This window comes from Rissa tridactyla, chromosome 1 (genome assembly GCF_028500815.1).
Source record: "Rissa tridactyla isolate bRisTri1 chromosome 1, bRisTri1.patW.cur.20221130, whole genome shotgun sequence".
In the NCBI taxonomy this organism is placed as follows: domain Eukaryota; kingdom Metazoa; phylum Chordata; class Aves; order Charadriiformes; family Laridae; genus Rissa; species Rissa tridactyla.
In genome coordinates, this window is record NC_071466.1 from 184,531,176 (window position 1) to 184,550,744 (window position 19,569).

Consider the following 19,569-nt stretch of genomic DNA (forward strand, 5'->3'; position numbering starts at 1 on the left):
GCAGCATATCCCAAACACAGCATGCTTAAAGCTAGGTCCTCTCATACATCAAAGTATTTGATTTAAGGGAAAATTTATAATTCTGTTCTCAGCAGACTTCAAAATCAGCCTACTTCTAAAAATTATTATTACCCTGCATGTTGCAAAATGGCATACTTAAGAACTAGCTCCTGTATATCTTGAAACCAATTGGTCCAAAAGGTGACCAAGCCCAGCATAATCTCCCTTAAGTGGTAGCACCTTGTTACTGCTGCTTTTCCTGGTCCCTCTTTTGTGTCAGTGCTGAGACGCCACACAAGACAAGCTCCTACTTGGTGAGGCTCCTAGCCACGTGGCGTTGCATGGTGGCTTGCTTGGGTTTGTCAGGAGCGTATTGTTGGAAGACTCAATAAATGCAAAGGGGAGCAAATATAGGAAAAGAGAAAGGGAATTACCAGGGAGGAGTGTGTGTGTGAGGAATATAAGGAGTGGGCCGTGTAGATGTGCATGGACTGGAAGGAACAGGGATGTTCGGCTACCAAAAACCCTGAGATAACGCAAACAAAACAGCAGAAAGTCCGACTGGCTCTTCCCTGCAGCTGTCCCTATAGGCTGGAGGTTGGGCTTGGAGGAAGGAGAGCTGAAAGTTGGACATCTGTTCTACTGCCACAAGGAGGGTCTACTGTGTACATTTTTGAGCTCTTTTGAACAAAGTTAATTCTAACTTCTCTGCCATAAATCATTACGAAAAATACTTTCACCGTCTTGTGTTAGCACTACCCAACCCACATGCCTGAAAGACACTCTCACATCTTCATGTGCATGGTGAAGAACCCATGCTGTGCAGTCTGGTGACTTTGGTGGAGGATTAAACTCATACAAATGGATACAAATAGGTAGTTAGGGCTCGGGTTCTTCCTTCTTTTTAGCTGGTGAAAAGTTGGGCCTCTAGCCTCTGGTAACTGCCTTGGTTTCCTCTGGACTCAGTGGATAAGCGATGGGCGTCTCAGGAGATGCTTCTCCCCACATGTCTTGGAAGCCCATCTGAGGAGGAGCTGCATTGCTGTTCAAGGCTGCCCACACCTCCGCCGACAACCTTAGACAACCAGATTAAATTAAAAGCCTAAATTTTGATCATGCAGGGTTAGATGAGTAAATCTTGTGCTGTGAAAATATTTGTTCCCCACTAGCGATGAGAAAAAAGAGCACAGTTCAGCTGATTTCAGAAAGCCCCAAACTGGTTTATAAAAGCTGCAAAGAAGAAAAGAGATTTTTAATTGTAAACTGTGGTGCATCTGAGATCATTAACACAGTAGCCTCTTCTGCTGATTTTAAATGCTCATAGTATAAATGGAGGACAGGAGGACTAGAGATTCTATCCTTTTTGCCAATATTATGACAGGTAAATGGCCTCTGTAGAAGCCGTCTGTATTTTCCTTCTCCAGTCCACTTAGAAAGGTCTCCTGAAACATGCTTTCTCACAAAGGCTGATTTTCAGCCTAGGTTTACTCAGGACAGGCATTTACTCTTTGGAATATCATTTTTTTCAGTAGCTGAAAGTAGATGGAACCATATCCAGTATTTAGACTCCAGTGTTTTTATAAAGAGAAAGCATATTCCTTCTCAGCCTTTCTTTTGCCGGGCTAAAGAAGCCAAATTTTTGTACTTCCCTTTGAATATGATTTGCCTTTTCCTTAATCGATTTAGTCTCCTTTTTTGGCATCTCTTTCTTCTAAACTTATAAACCCAACCAAACATCACTGTAAATCAATGACAGGAATAATTTGAAAAAAATTAGCTTTATTTTGAATATTGAGTTAAATATTGAAACCCATCTAGGAAAGGAACAAAAACAAGTTAATATAGATGTATGCTTTATGATTGATTAAAGCCCCCTTGTGGGATTCACCAAACCTATAATACAGCCCTAATGAATTCTTCAGACCTACAAGAACTGATAGAGTCGGAGGAAGGAAAAAATGAATTTCTGTTGAGCAGATGCACAAAAAGATAGGGGCTTGTTTTGGGACAGGTCATGTTACACCGGGTGCAATTTGGCCTTGTTTGATGTCAATGGTAATATTCCTAGTTACATTAAGATTTTATTAGTGTTCTAGCAGTAAAATATAGGACTACTGGAGAGGCTGGTAACAGTGCAACGGAACACTGGGTTTAGATCTTTCTATTAAAATGATCTAATTTCTCATTAATGCAGCCAGCAATTGGTGCTTACAAGTAATGGAAATAAATCAATTTGATCAACAATCAAAATGTGTTATTTCACAGAAACCTGTATTTTAATGAAAAGTACAGACATACTCTGACACTTTACCTTGTCTGATCTCCATTCTGTTCACACTGTGTGTTAGTTGTTTAAAGCACGTGAATAATTTTAATTACACTGTACCAATTTAACATTCTAGCCTTAAACCTGAAATGATATATGAAGAAGAATGCAGTGAAAATTAAAAAGCAAAGACTCAACTTTGCCCAGAAAGTAACTAACTAAGCAAATGCTGTCATATTCAGACTACCTACATGTCCAATGTTGTTACTGCAATAGCTCCTGCATCTAAGTTCAAGAACGCAACAAAGCATCTCAGCTGCAGACTGTCAAGAGTTTTGGGAACCTTTCTCTCCATACAGGCAGTGTATGACTGGATGACATTTTTTACCCCAAACTTACATGTTGTTGGAATTTATCTCATGGTGCTTCTGCTGCCTAGCCATAAGGCACCTCTGTAACCATCCAACCTATTCTCAGTGATAATGGTGAGAACAACCACTGATGTTCCTCTGTACCTTCCCTACAACCGGCATTTCCAGGAGGAGATTTGGCTGGTTGGTCTCTCTCCCTTCACATGGAACCTTCATGACCACAGGGAGTGGATATGTAACTGCCAGGTGGTAAAGCTGGGTGAAATGAATCCCAAAACAAATGGTAGATGGTTGAAAATGCCCTGCGGCTAGCATGTACCAAGTGTGGCCAGAGAGATGCATTGGTGTGAATTCTAGTTGTGTTTGGCAGAAAATATTTGTATTCTCAATGTATTTTCACAGAGTTAAAGTCCCTTCAAAACTTAGTGGTCTTGTTTTTCTTGTTTATCTATCTCCCTTCTCCTTTCAACTGAGACGTGTATGAAAGAAACATGGCATTTCTTCTTTATTTCCTCTTTCCTTCTAGTTTATAGTTGCATGAATTATAAAACCCAGCTGGAATTCGCTGACACGCTGCCATGCTTAGACATTTATTAAATGCCTCTGTGCCTCTATATGTGTCCCGACATGAAGCTAAGGCCAAGCAGGTGAAAGCAGGTTATTCTTCGAAAGGGTCATTCCTTCAGTAAGCAGAGGCAGCTTCCCAGCTGCCTGCAGAGCATTCCCAGTTCCACGTTATTTCACCTCTCAGGTCCAGCTTTGTGCACCAGGTGCTTCTTTGTTCTGTCTTCCTCACACTCATCATGATTTCATGAATAGGGCAGGTGGCTTTGCTCTGCAGTTGTGGGATTAATCTGTGTTAGCTCAATAAGCGCTTACTTCTAGCTTTTGGTTTCGGTTTGATTTTTGCTATTGTGTATTTGGTGAAGGGTTTTGTCCTTACATATTGTGCAGACAGCATCGTCTAAAGGGAATTAGTTTTCTCACAACAGAACACTTCGTTTCCTATTAATACTTCCTTAATTGAAAAGGTTGTTCAAACCCCTCATCAGCTGAGCACAAAATCACCTAGAGATACACGAAATTGTACAGATTGAGAAAGAAAATGTAATTTTTTTTTTTTTTTTAATTAATTCTATCATTCCTGAAACACTTGACAAGAGTGCTTTAAGGAAAGCATTGTTGTCGTTGCCTTGCAGAGGCTGGCTGAGCTCATCAGGTCCAGGCCCTTTGGAAGTGCCTGCGTTTCTCTAAGGACAATGAAATGTGCTTGGAGCAGACACCTAGGGAAACATCTTGGGTAAGCAAGAATTGCTCCTGGGCTTTTGCCTTGCATTGCTCTTCTCACACATGATGGAGAGACTGCTTTATCACAACATACATTGAGAAATGTTGTATTCACGTATGAGGTTCTAACAGCTAGGATTTCATTATTAAGTTGGATGGAACTATAAACTCTTTGTTTAAGCACATAAACGTGAAAACGGGCACAATTTTTATCACACACTCCCCAAAGACCTAATATATTCACTCTGATTATGAATCCTGGGAGGCAAGCCCAAAGAACATGAAGCAGTATTGTATTTAATTTACTGCTTTGTTATAAAATGTTCTACTATGTAGGTATTTATTTTGTAAGTTTGAACGGAAAAAAATATGTTTTGCTGCTGGGAACTCTTATAACTTTATACTACCACTCAGATAAATAAACAAAAGATAAGGTGTTTCTTAAAATACAGAATGGAAAGAGAGATTAACATTTTTTTTTCACAGAAAATATTTTTCCCCATCCATAAATCCTGAAGAAATTGTTGATCTTTTGAAATAGCTGCAGACTAAAAAAAAGTAATTTTGTTTTTCTTTATTTGCTTTTTTCTTAAGTTTGAATCTTCAATTTTAGTTTCCCTCTGTGAAATTTTAAGGTGCTTCCCAACCAGCGTCTTCAAGTTTTCAGAAATATCCAAACATCGTTATCAGTTTGCCTGATGAAACAGAAATCTCTGATCCTCTGATACATCAAAAGCCTGTCTTTCATATATCAGAAAGATTCAGTCCCAGCATCGTTAAACTTGCACAGCAAAATGAGATTCCTAGGTTGGGAGCCTGCAGGGATATGAGAGTACCTTCGCTGGCTTAACATCTCGGTTTCCCTATTCAGGCCTGATAGCTTTTTTTGGAATGAATCAACCAGTTCCTTCTGGGATGAAATTCAGTTGTGTTTCTGGGGATGACTCTGTTCAAGGCGGTTCCCAGTGGTCGTCTGGAGAAGGAGTAGGGACACCGTTCTTCCCTGCAGAGCCTTCTCACATGCCTTCAAGTCTAGGTCCAGGGCTTGCGACACATACACCCTTGGTATCATCATGTAACAACCATTGGCTTGGTAGGCTGTAACACACTTTTCACACCATTTCAGGGCATTATATCTAGAAAAAAAAAAAGGGGAGGGGGGCAGGGGGAAGAAAGAAATTTTAAAAAGTGAAAAAAGCCCCAGGGTAATGAGTCTTAAATTCACAGAGGTGCCAAATGGAGCCTGGAGGTGACCCAGGCTTACAGCTGTTCCACAGGGCTGCTGCCAGGGTTTTGTAGCAGAGCTTGTCCTGAGCAGCATGCACACGAGCCACCCTCTGTCACTTGATCTGGAGCCAGGCATCGGTCCCTTGGGTGGATGGTTGTGTGTGGTGTGGTGAAACAAGTACTGGCATCTCGTGAGTGCAATTAGATCTTTGGCTGCATGAATTCACAGCCGGGTCTGTATTAAAAGCCATAACAGCATCAGTCTCCATGTGCAGGGGAGAAGCAGGAATAGCTCAGAGCATCTATGAGTTTGGGATTATTTGGGGCGGTTTTTTTGTTTCCACTTCTTCAACAAGCCTCTGAGGAAATTATATTATTACACTTTATTTTTAATAAAGCTGTGGCTGTGAAAGTAGTAGCAAAGACTTCTATTCACATGCAAAATGAGAAAAGGGAGGGAAAGGGCTGTGAAAAATCTCTAGGGGAAAAAAAGAAAGGAAAAAAAAACATCTGCAGAGCTCAACGTGTCTCAACATGTCAAACACAAAAGGCATTTGTTTTTTTTTTTTTTAATTTCCTAATTGTGAGCTTTGCTAAGACTGAGTCCAGATAAGATTGTAGCTGAATTAGTCTGAGCGGGCTTGAACTGGAATCTGAGGAGTTAATCAATATCCAACTCAAGGGATGGAGTTTTTCCAACGGGGTCCTGTTCTACTGTGTACAATATTTCTACAGGATACCAGTATAGCACAGTTATGCTCATGGGATGTTTTTCTATTCAGTTCCATCAGCACTGAATACCTTCTCATACGTTGCTTTTGCTGTTGGACAAATAGGCTTGAAGCCTTAATGCTTCATATTTTAGGGCGGGCTGTCATGGTTTAACCCCAGTAGGCTGCTAAGCACCACCCAGTTGCTCACTCATCCCCTCAGTGGGATGGGGAGAGAGTCAAAAAGGTAAAAGTGAGAAAATTCATGGGTTGAGATAAAAGCAGTTTAATAAGTAAAGCAAGAGCTGATTGCACAAGCAGAGCAAAACAGGGAATTCATTCACCACTTCCCATGGGCAGGCAGGTGTTCAGCCATCTCCAGGAAAGCAGGGCTCCATCACACGTAACAGCTACTTGGGAAGACAAATGCCACCACTCAAAACATCCCCCCTCCATTCTTCCTCCAGCTTTTATTGCTGAGCATGATGTCATAACGTATGGGAAATCCCTTTGGTCTGTTGGGGTCAGCTGTCCCAACTGTGCTCCCTTCCAGTTTCTTGTGCCCCCCAGCTTACTCACTGGTGGAGCAGTGTGAGGAGCCCAAAAGCCTTGACACTGTGCAAGCACTTCTCAGAAATAACTAAAACATCCCTGTGTTACCAACACTCTTCTCATGACAAATCCAGAATGCAGCAAATTACAAGCTACTATGAGGAAAATTAACTCTATCCCAGCCAGAACCTGTACAGGGGAAAAAGGCAGCATGAGATCATAATTGGGGAATATTGTTAAATTCACCTGATAACATCCTTTATTGGTTATTTTCTAAGTGCCTTTCCTTTTTTTCATTTTTCATTTCCTTTCTAAATTACTTACAAGACATGCAATATGACATCTTGCCCTTGCTGAAATCAACTAGCTTTAGACAAATCAGGATTTAACCCAAAAACTTTAAAGAAAAAATAATTAAAATTAAAATATAGAAAAGATTTTTGCAGGTAAACCTGTAAACCTTTTACCATATTCACTGACTTTACATAATCACCACCATATGACTTGGGAAAACAAATGTAGTAGTATGAATTTTGAATTCCAATCCTTTTAAAAATTGACAAGAATTTTTTTTCAGAAAAAAAATATTGCAGAAAACAAAAGTCATGGTCTCAAAATTTGTAAAACAGCCATAAAATCATCTGACCAGCGATCTTCTGAGGAACACTAATTCAAAAGAAAAATAAATTAGATTCACTGAAATAATTGTCTTCAAGATATAATTTGACCAGCTCTCTAGTTAACTTGGCACTAATTTGACAAAAAAGAGCAAAACCAAATCATGTCTAGGGTATAATCTTTTATTTACTCTTCCTTCCTTGTTAAAATACTCACACATAATTGTTATTGGTAATAATTTGGTGTTAGTGGGTAACCAACAGTTTATTATGAAGTTCATGCCATATTGCTTCTCCAACATGCAGAAACCTATTTCTTTCATGCATAAAACTTTTTAATTTATTACCTCTTGAGAGCACTTAAGCAACTGTGATTCCATTAAACCAATGTTCAATGGCTGTGCCTGTGTTTCACACTTGGCTGATAAAAGAAAAAGATGGGATACATTACGACTATTGATTGACTGTAGTTTATTTATGGTTTTAACCTATAAGTCTTTAACAATCACCTTAATTTTGTGTGTGTGTTTGGAGAGGGCTAAGCTGATAAAAGAAAGCTACAAGTGCAATCCATACTGAGAAAGGAGAAGCACACTTCAACGTTTTATCTGTTTATGTAGTGAATTTATAGCTTGTGACTTTGTCAGTTCTAGAGACCAATTTTCCCTCCTTACATGCATAACAGGGTTGTCATGAGCACTAGTAGTGCAATCTTCCCTAAACTGGAATAGCCCTCAGTGCTATTTTAAGGGAATTTTACAGGGATTCAGTCTCTCGTCCATTTCTATTAGTCACTCTTCTGACAGGCTTTCTGGCAATAATGTAACTTCAGTTTGCGATACCAACGTATCAGAGAAAAGAAAACAGTCTTTAAAAATTATGATGGTGGGGAAAGTCAATCAGAGAACTGCGTACTGACTTGTCCAAGGTCATGTGGAAAGTCAGAGCCAAACAGAACCCAAGTCTCTCATTTCTTCTTTTACACTGGGCCAGACTGGATTTGAATCCGGAGGGAAGCACTTAAAATTTCAGAAGCTCCAGCTGAGGGAATGAAGAACACAAAGATGGATAAAACTCAATCCTTTAAAGCACAAAAGAGAGAAAAAAAATAACATGATTGCACTATTTTCACTCTCTATTGAAACTGCTGTATGGCTCTCACAGGGAAGCTTTGAAATAAAGAAACTCAGAAGACAAAGTGGAAGGGTAGATAGTGAAAGGTACTTGAGTTGCTTACCCTGCTGTGTATTTCCCGGACTCATCTGAATGATAGCTCTTGAGGCTGTTATTTTGCCGGGGTTCACAAGAGCAAGGCAAAACACAGTTTGTGTTTGGCTTTTTATTAATGCATTTGTGCAAAAGGCAGTTTTCAGGAACACTATCGCAAGCACAGCTACCAAGATATCTCTCTAGAATCAAAACACGAAAGCTTACTGACGTGATCTGCGTGAGGTTCCTGTACTGACTAAATCCTCCTTCACAGCCCACAGAAGAGGCCGGGTGAATTTGAAGAGTTCAAAACATTCTTGTATAAATAGGTATAAAACAATCACAGAAACAGTAAGTTGGAACTCGTGGAAATTCTTCCTTTTTTTCAAAGGAAATTTTCAAAGGATATTTTTCCTTTTTTCCTTTTCAAAATTTTATTTGGCATAGAATAACTTTTAACAAACTTCAGATTTTTTTTTTGGTGAGAAACTCTGACTTTTTATACTTTTTTACACTTCTTAAAGACATTTTCTCTGAAAACAGAAAGTAATTTTGTAGGATTCGTGTTGTGTGGGTTTTGTTTTTTTTTTTTTAAGGAAGACAATTATTTTTTCCCAACAACTTAAAAAATGTTGCTAGAAGATGGCAAAAATGCTTAGTTAAGGACATAACCTGTGATAGCTTGTTTTGGGAGTGATTATTCTAACCGGCATATGCATAGGAGGAGGAAACCCCAAGAAGGAAAATCTTCATCCTTCAAATCCCTTTCAAGAAAAGCTGCTTTCCTTCCAAGCCCCTCCCCAAGATCAGCTGTCCACGGCAATGCTCTGCAAGAGGACAGGACTCCCCACCTCTCCAGGATTCATCATCACCACAGCTGAGTGTTCGTGAGCGTTCACAATGACTCAAGATGGATCTCTTCCCCAGTGGACCAACAGATTTTCCACCTCATGTAAATGATTATGTAAATGCTTTCATCAGCTTTCTGTGGGACTGTTAGTGGAAGACAGGGCTGAGGTGAAACCCTTTCTGTAAGTCTCAGTGTAGCTGCAGTTATCTGAAATGCTGCATCTCTGTTCTTTTAGGCTACAGTCATTTATATGATGCTATTGTAGGCTATTTTATAGGACTTTGAATCCACTGTAATGTAAAGTAGATGAGAAAGGCAATATCTTATTACCTACCTCTACCTACCTCCATTGCCAAATTATGGAATACAGCATTCAAATTCAGTGATGTGCTGTCTCGTAGCCTTTATCAGGACCCACCATCTAGCAGTCACCACAAAGCACGTGAAATTCGCATCCCACACTTGCCCAAGCTTCACCCATACTTATCCCATGGACGTGGCTGCAGTTCTTCACCAGGGCCTACCATCATGTCCAGCAGGTAGGGATGATACGGCAAGGGTGGCTGACCAGTCAAGGGAAGGTGGGAACCAGAAGGACCCAGGGAGGCTACAGTATTCTCACGGAGATTTCTGGTAGGAATTTGTCTTGAAGCTGATGCAAGAGTTAAACACTAAATAGGACTGATTATTTTTTCTTTTAACCTTATTTTCTCAATCTTTTCATCACTGATGAGAGCCATGGATAGATGAAGGTTTTCTTTGTTTTATTTTGTTTTGTTGTCTGTTTGTTGGTTGGGTTTTGGAGTTTTTCCCCTACCAAGGCCTCTTTTCTGTGGTGTTGCTGTTCTTCTTATTGTTCCTGGTTTATTTCAGCCATCTATTTGGATAGGCTTTTTGTTTTACTTTGTATTGAGCTGTTGCTTTCTGGCTGTGGCTTCCACCTCTAATTTTGTACATAATGAACAAAATAGAAGAAAAACAAACACAATAGCAAAATATGTCATTATCCTTTGCATCTTTTCCATGCTTCTTGCTGATCACATGCACATCATTTGTAGAGCTGCCAAGAGCATCTGAGCCTCAGTCAACTACCTTTGGGATTGTAATTCCTTTATGATCTGTTTTCCTATTTGTTTTGAACTGAATGGTTTGGTAGTGCAGCTTGGAAAAGATACAGGCAAAGGTCTTTGGACTAAGTTTCTGTTGAATTAACATGAGCCGTTTCACATACCATTGGGTACTGGCATAATACATTTTGGACTGGCAATTGGCCTTGAGAATATAAATCAAATTCATTTATTTACTTTTTCAGCTCCTATCTTACTTGGGCAGCAGACACTTGCATCACAAGTCAGTGCTATTCTAGCAACAGATTACACCTGAAGAAGGATAATGGATACAAGAAGATCATTCATCTATCTATCTTGCTATTTATCCTACATATATTAACAGAACATGTCTGCTACACAGAATTCACTATATTTAGTTTTCTCTCCTTTAGTCCTTGCATAGGGAGATATAACTGGTGTCTGGTTTTTTTTTTTTTTTTCTTATGAGGATAGGAAAGAGGGACATGATCTGCATTATTCACAGGAAAAAAAAATATGGCCAAGAGGTAGGTCTGGTGAAATGAAGGAAATCACGGGGAAAATCAGTAATTAAACTTAATAAACTAAAATACGTACATAAGAGCCCAGCATAGCTCTCTCTGAAGGGTTGTATTTCAAAAGGTGCCTTTACAGTCAGAGACAACAATGTTAGCTTTCAAATTGTCTCTAGTGTAGATGTCTGTGCTCTAGAAATCTATACTTAACAGGGTATTCCAGTCTCCTTTTGCAGACTGCTATAAGAAACAGCTACTCCTAGAAAACACCTCATCTCAACCTGATTAACAGATTTAAAATGTTAGATAAAATGTGATTTAGTAATGCCTTTTTCTTTCCAACAACAATACAAAGAATCTAGCTGAGTAACTCAGATGTGTTCTGCCTGCTGCATCAGTGCTTAAAAGTTCACTGAGATGAATCCAGCTTATCATTTTATAGAAGTTCAAATTTTGCACTGTTTTTTGATATTGTGATAGAGTTGTGTTCCAAAACATGTCATGCCTCATGATGAAAAGGGTGCACGTGTTCTGTATTCAGGATCCTTAACGATTATGCAGGGAATGAGAACCAAATATTGACCAGTATACTTCAATACGGATAGGAGATTTAATCATACGCTTGAGTATGATCATCAAATATTTATGGTAATGAATCAATAAAGATTATGAATAAGGGTAGCAAGATACACACAAAAATTATTTAAAAGGGAAAATATCATTTTTCTTATGGAGTTAAAATGAATAGCTAAGGTATCTATGTACGGACACTTGTGGATACATGTTACCGGCTTGCATCTGTGATTCAGCAGGTGGAAAGAACATTGGCAACTGCTCAAAAATGTCAGGGGGTTGGTTGCATTGTTCCTGACCATCTCAACTGCTGAATTAAAATTTGCTTAATTTCAATAACAATATTAAAAATATTGAACTGAAAATCCCCAATGTCTGTCTAGCTGCAGAATTTTCAGATAAAAGGAGCAGTTGAGGTAGTGAAATCATAAAGCAGTATAATATGAACTCATCGCTGTTGGAGAGTGAGATTAGAGCAGATAGTCAGTGCAGCAAATCTCTTTGCCATCTGCTCCTTCAGCTTCTTGACCAGGTTGCAAGGCAGGCAGTATCTTCCCTTTGGTCCTATTAAAAGTGACACGTGCTGTCTTCTGCATCAAGGAATTTGATGCAGTCCAAACTTCACACATTCAATTAAATGGAGCAGACTTGGCTCAGGCCGTAGGAAGTTATCCTTCAAGGGTTGTCCATTGAAGCATTCACTAAATGTAAACTCAAGAGTAGGCAGTTTAAACTCAGAGTTAGCAAAATAAGTTATAGGAACTATCCTAAATGAGCTAATCTGTGTACTAGAAGACAGTGATGTGGGTTTTTCTCCCTACAGTGTTTGACCCCACTAAAGAAACTCTCATGGCCCAAGTCTCCCAGGTAACGCATTTAAAGTGAACATGGGCATTTCTACACAACTTCCCCTGCTCATGCATAGCCGTGTCTTCAGTGGACTTATCCAAACTACAGCAGAGGATGTTTATATACATGTGCAATCACTGCAACAGAAACATATTCCATGGAGGAAAGTAAGGCAAAAAAGCAAGCAAAAGAATTTAACTGTAAATATTTTTCTATTTTTAATCTGGCTTCCTCTACCAAAATTAAAAAAGCTTGATGATGTTATTTTTAAAGTGAATTTTCTCTGTGTTTTTATATACATTCATATCTACATATGTTGTTTCAAAATACCATTTTCCTAAAAAGAGACGTCATTAATATATTTTTAAATGTTTTGTTAAAATGACAGCAACTAATTTTTTTTTTTTTTCAGAGCTATATCAGAGACCAAACATTACTTCATTGTCACGTTTTTAATGCTAAAGATTACAGCCTCAGAACAAAGGTTCTTATACCCTGGAAATTATAACTTTGAGGAACATGTATTTAATGAATCTGTGCTGTGACATACCTGAGAAAACACTTAGGAAATATATCTTTAAAAAATAACACCATTTAAACAAATCTATATTATCTTTAATTAGTATAAGTGAAAGGAAGGTAATTTGTGAAATCCATTTACTTGGCAGACTCTGTTCCTTTTTTTTCTTTTTCTTTTCATTGTCTTCTCAAATCAACAAGTACAAATACCTTGTCTAAAGAAGAGTGAAGGAGGTGTGAAGAGATGAAGAATGTAGGTGTACTCATCACTGGCTGAGTGTTATATTAAAAGGGCAAAAGAAAACAGAGAACCTTAGCTACACAAAGTAGTGTTCAAGGGATGATGGTTTCCATTAACAGCATAGTGAACAGAAGTGAATGAGCGAATCTCACCCATGAAAGAGCAGAGAGCGAGGGTGAGAACTAAGTGAACATCTGGAATATGAGGTCCACATGAAACCAATGGAAATATCTCAGCTGCAAGTACTTCATAGCCGTCCTCCATTCCTTTATATTTTCTTTGTTACTTTAATTGCACTGGGTATTGATCGTTGCTGTGAAAAACACGACTTCTTTCCTTACTGGAATACCACTGTGTATGTAGTGTGTGGGGTTTTCTTTTTTAATTTCATAACACATTATGAAAGTATAATTTATTTTTAATTTACGAAATAGAGTAAGATTTTCAACCTGGGTCTGTAGTGGAGTCTCTGCATTTACTGGATGTTGCTTAGGGTCAAAAAATCAAAAAAGGTTGCAAATCTCTGATGCAGGAGGAACAATATTTAAACTATAACTGTATAAAATACTTTCAGGGAGAAAAAAAACTAGTGCACAGTTGAATTAATTACCCCCAAAAGCTGTTATTAACTGCAGATGTCCCCTGATGTGGTATGCTTTTGCAGTGGCAATGCTTTCCCTTGTTGTCTCATTCCGTTTGATGCTAGCAGCGTAACTCCCTTCTGGCCTTGTAGGGTAGGATTTCCAGGTGGTAAAATGTAGTAAGTCTTCCTGATTCTTAATTGCCTCTGTAAAGAAATCAGCCAAGCTAATTATTTGTATTCTAAAGGCCCTTTCACCTTGTCTTCCACCTTCCAAAGGTGTATTCAGCATTGGGCAAATAAAGCAAAATTAATGATGTGCTGTTAGAAAGTAACTCTTGAACTGCTGTGCAGTGGTGCAAGTTCTTGGGGGAAGTGTAATTTGTATTTCCTTTATTTTTAAGAAGGGGATGCACCCAAAGAATCAGCCTTTTCTTTGTTCTATATTAAAACAAAGTAAGAGGTAAACAAGTAGTTAATGAATCACAAAGAGCAAAATTCAACCTGCTGTAATTCCACTGGACTTTCAAGACAAGATGCATGTTTTTTATCAAAGACACCAAAGGTGGAATTAGAATCCAATGGATGATGTCAGATTATTTCCCATGCCAAAAAAGCACATTGCCTTTTTTCAGGTGAGCATTTCCTAAGGCCTCGTACAACACCCAGAACTATGGAACACTTATTATGTATTCATTTTATGTCACAGATTTTTCATTGTATCTTTGTTGCCCAGTACTTAATGCTATCACATAATTTTCATCATTTTAGAGTATTTTAAATTTTATTATCATGAGTTGGAAAATGATTTTCATTTGCTTAACTGTCAATAAGGATATGTACGGCCAGACCACTTTCAGCTCAATAAATGCAGCTACGTGTGTGTGTGTATGTACATATCAGAACAAAGTAAAACCAGTGTACATGCACTAAGTTCACTAGGGCCTTTGAACCAAGCCAGTGAAAGAAGACAGCTGGGAAGGCCTTGTGGCAGCCAAACCTTGAAATGTTAACAGAAGCAGCTAAAGAAAGTCTCGCCAAGTCAGCAACACCACTATCCCACTTGCATCCATAGCAAAGTACTGCCAGCAAAGGAGATTACAGTGCTTGGTTTATGAGCTCTTTGGCTGCCAGGCAGGCTTTGTGTGTGGCCATGGACAGAACAACCAGTCCTTGGCGAAGGAAGGGTGGGTACCAATGCTAGTGTGCAAGGAAAGAATGAACAGGTGAGAATTTTCAAAACAGTGTTGTTTTTCTTCTCTCAGACACCGCTGTCTGCCATCCAGGACCCAGGAAGGGCACAGCAAGGCTGCTCTTCTGCTCAGTGTGGTCAGAGTTTCAGTTGTATGCGGTGGTCGTTGAGCTCTGTAATTAATGTGGCTACATTAAAACATCCAGCTGTTGGGTCCACATTTTGCCCTCAGATGCATGTGTGTGGCTTCCATGCTGCAATGGGAACAGTGTATGCATAGCTGAGGATAGAATCTGTCTGTGTGTGTGGACACGTATGTATACATGTGCGTCTCTGTATATACAGTGTTCATAAGGAGAAAGAGAAATGTATTTTCCTGAGTGATAATATTAATTAGCTTCCCTTTTCCTTTCTGTACCAAATGTTCTTATTTCTCTGTAGAATCCTGGGCTTTGGTGTGTAGCTGTCTTCTTTAAGAAACATGTGGGGCATTTGGTGACTCTATTTCAACCAAAGCAATGGAATTGATCCAAGCTTTTGTCCTAACCTCTAGCTGAACCAGAGCCTGAACTGTTTGGAAACATTAAAAGTAGTGAGAGAGAGAGAGAGAGAGAGAAGGTGTCAGGAAAGCAATAAGAGAAGAGAGTGAGAAGAGAAGAGAAGAGAAGAGAAGAGAAGAGAAGAGAAGAGAAGAGAAGAGAAGAGAAGAGAAGAGACGAGACGAGACCAAATGTTCTGTTTGTGTTTGAGACAGGAAACAGCAATACCAAAATATCCCAGAAGGCTATTCTTGCTGTACTACTGACCCAGCCAAAACCAAGTGCTTCTGGAAATCTTTCAAGAAATCCTGTTTGAGTTATTTCCAGTCTTGCTTCCAGACCAGAGAGGCTTGGGTAAGGCATTCGAAAGTTTGAATGCTCATTAGCTGCTTCTTCTTTTTGCCTCTCCACACCTAAATGAGACCTCAGACTCATCATCAGCTCCTCATGGATTTGGCACTTCCTTCTGTAGACATCTCTGGCTGGTTTTTCACTTATACAGGTCAGGCAGTTGAAAGAACTGAATTCAGTCAACCACATTTTAGCTTTTCTAGCCATAAAGCAAAACACATTAAGACAGATAAATTGTTAAGCGACAGCCTATAATGAAGCAATAGTTGATGGTGATATTGCCCTTCCTCCTGTTGTTCCCTTTTGTGCACTGAAACATTTTGAACATCCGTATGTATCTTCTCTGGCACAGCAATTGCAGCTAATTGAGTAATATGACTAGCCATTTCTCTGTTGTTGCAGAATTGATGCTGCATTTCTCTCTGAAGCTGCCTCTCTATATCTGTGTGCAGCTGCACTTGTAGTTCAGGCAGCAGCTGGGACTGTTATTTTTACTCTATTTTTTCAGTGCAGAGCTAAGAATATGAATTACTTGTTCTCTTTAAACTAAGGGAGCATTTGCCCTGACCTCATTCTTCACATGGTCATCCATGTTTGGTTGGAATCTGGGACAAAGGAGGTTCATTTCATATTCTAACTGAACTGCTTTTCTCATTCCTAATTAGCTTAAAGAATTAAGTATTAGACCTTAACTGAAAGAAAAAGTCAGTGTGATTAAAAACCAGAAAGGAACAGTGTATCTCTTTCATAGATATTCTTCTGCTTCCTAAAAATGTTTGTCCTCTACACTCTATATTTGAGGTATGTCATCCATAACTAAGCCTCATTATTCCTGTAGTCTAACAAATCTTTCAGTTTTCATTCCTGCTTGGTAGGTCCTATTTCAGTCAAGACAAATCTTTTAAAATATAATCTCTTACAGCATTCTGACTCAACAATATAACCATATATAACATTACTAATCATATATAACCTTACTTCAAATATTCAAATCCAACTTGTAATTCTGCTTGGTTTGAAATACGTAGTCGTGCATGAGTCATAGATTATATGTTCAAAAAGGACCAGTGTGGTTAACTACCTTGACCTGTGACACAGGACACCAGGCTAGCCTGAATGAGATATTCCTGTAGCTAGATCGTGACCTTTAGAATAACGCTTTTAATTTTTTTCCCTCACATAGCTATATGTAGACTAAGATCACCTCACACCTTCATTTTATCTTTCATAAAGTGATTAGGCTGCCTGGATTTTTTTTTTTTTTTTTTTGCTATGAGTCATATTTTCTTATAATCTAATTATTTTCATAAATCTTCTCTGAACTTTTTACAAATATTAGTCCTTCTTGAACTGCAGGCATGGGAATTTACTTGAGTATTCCAATAATGTTTACTTTGGGACAAATACATAAGTGTTACTGACTCTTTACACTTGCTCAGTATCCCCTTGTTACTACATTCAAGGTCTTGTTAAGCTTTCAAAACACAGGATCGCATGTGAAGCTCAGATCAGTTCAGAGCAGGATCATCACCATGGATCTTCCCAGAATTACTGTGTCCCATGTTAACATTTCCTTTTCTGTTGGTATCTTTTATGTCCTTTATTCTGTAGTCTCCCTTTCTCTCTTTTTTTTTTTTTTGCTTGTTCAAAACACATACCATTTGCAATCTTCTAGCTTATCAAGCAATAAAGATTGCTCTTTGTCAGTTACATTTCTTCTTTATTATTTACCAAGCTCTAACTCTTCCTGATAACTGAAAACTTTCTTAATGATATTTTTATGTTATCTTCCAGGTCATTCATAAAACCTCATTAAAATATATCACCAATGCATTATCTATGGGATCACACTAAAAGCACACCTACCTGATGATGATTTCTCTGACATCTTCCACTTAGTTAATGGACAATATATGTACTGCTCACTGTGTTAACTTTGTAGCATCCTATATTTTTAATCAAAATGTCCTGAGATACACGGTCAAAGGTTTGACTGAGCTTTGGTTATATACGCTTTGTTAACTCAACTTGTAATCCCACCAGAAAAAAAATCATGTTAGCTTGACAGAATCTATTTTCCAGAAGACTAGTTTGAGTTGATTATTTATCAATGTAACCTTTCACCATATGTTCTACTATTTTCTTTAGGGTCACGATCAAGCTGATAACATATCTTTAGGCAGGTCATCTTGTTTATCCCCTTTAAATACCAGTGCAACATTAAATTTCTTCCAGTTTCTGAAATTATTACAGTGTTTCTGGAGTTATTGAAAAATAGCAGTAACAGCTTAAAGATGCTTTCAGTCAGCTCTTAGGTTTTATCATTTTTATTGTGCTTAAGTCATAGTTCATGAATGTATAAATGCTCTTGAAAACTTTACCTACAAGGCTTGGGATGTTGAGGCATAAGCTATGAGTAGTGCAGGTGTTTCTTATAGAGAAAAGTAGGATGGTTTTGGTTTTTTTCACTAAATCTTTCTGATATTTTTATTCCATTCTCCTTCCTTAAGAGAGCAAACCTGCAATCTTCTGACATCTTCAAAAGGAAGGTATCTCTGGTTAAGGCACTCACCTTGGATGGTACAAAAGAAGATACTTGTAACTAAGTCTACTAAGTTCCTGATTCCAGCACTATTGATATTCTTGGCTAGCAGCCTCCCAGTATAAATGCTTGCATAAATAATTTTGAATACTTTAGTTAACGTTAACTGAAAGATGGCATACTTTACCAGATCTTCCTTGGCCAAATGATGCCTTGGCCATATGTATCCTGGTTTTCTAAATATTTCATTATACCATAGAATCATAGAATGTGTTGGGTTGGAAGGGACCTTTAAAGGTCATCTAGTCCAACCCCCCTGCAGTAAGCAGGGACATCTTCAACTAGATCAGGTTGCTCAGAGCCTCATCAAGCCTGGCCTTGAATGTCTCCAGGGATGGGGCCTCCACCACCTCTGTGGGCAACCTGTTCCAGTGTCTCACCACCCTCATTGTAAAGAACTTCTTCCTAATGTCTAATCTAAACCTACCCTGCTCTAATTTAAAACCATTGCCCTTTGTCCTATCACTACATGCCCTTGCAAACAGCCCCTCCCCAGCTTTATAGGCCCCCTTCAGGTACTGGAAGGCCACTATAACGTCTCCCTGGAGCCTTCTCTTCTTCAGGCTGAACAACTTCTCACCCTGTCCTCATAGGAGAGGTACTCCAGCCCTTGGATCATCTTCATGGCCTTCCTCTGGACCTGCTGTCCATGTCCTTCTTGTGCTGAGGGCTCCAGAGCTGGACACAGTACTTCGGGTGGGGTCTCACGAGAGCAGAGTAGAGGGGGAGAATCACCTCTCTGGATCTGCTGGCCACGGTTCTTTTGATATAGCCCTGGATGCGACTGGCCTTCTGGGCTGCAAGCACACATTGTTGGCTCATGTCCAGCTTTTCATCCATGAGTACCCCCAAGTCCTTTTCCACAGGGCTGCTTTCTATCACATCATCCCCCAGCCTGTATTGATAACGAGGATTGTCTCGACCCAAGTGTAGGACCTTGCAATATGCAGAATAAGACATTGGCGCAGAAGTTCCTGAGGAATATACACCATGACACCAGGAAGAAGAATCTGGCGAGGGAAGTCTGACCATGGTTTCACACTACAACTGGAGCAAAATTGGTCAAACCTTGACTAAAATGGTCAGGTCCCACTTTTGTAACTATCACATACTCTTGCACTCTCTTGCTGGATTTCATCTGCTGCTTCCATGAGCTATTTTTGCTTCTCACCTGGTTTCACTGGGAATTAATTAATCTAAATGAAATAGTATAACATTGACCCAGAACAAGATTCCAAGGTGATGAGCAAAGACAGGGAAGGAGAAGGGTCTCTGGAGAAAGCAGGAGGAAAGGTGAAGATATGGCAAAGCAGAACAAATGAGAACTATTCTACATGGGAATGCGCTGTTATATTCGTCTTAGCTATTAAAAAAAAATCCATAACAGCATGTTTTATAACAGAATCGTTGGGGAAAAGCAAAATAAGAACA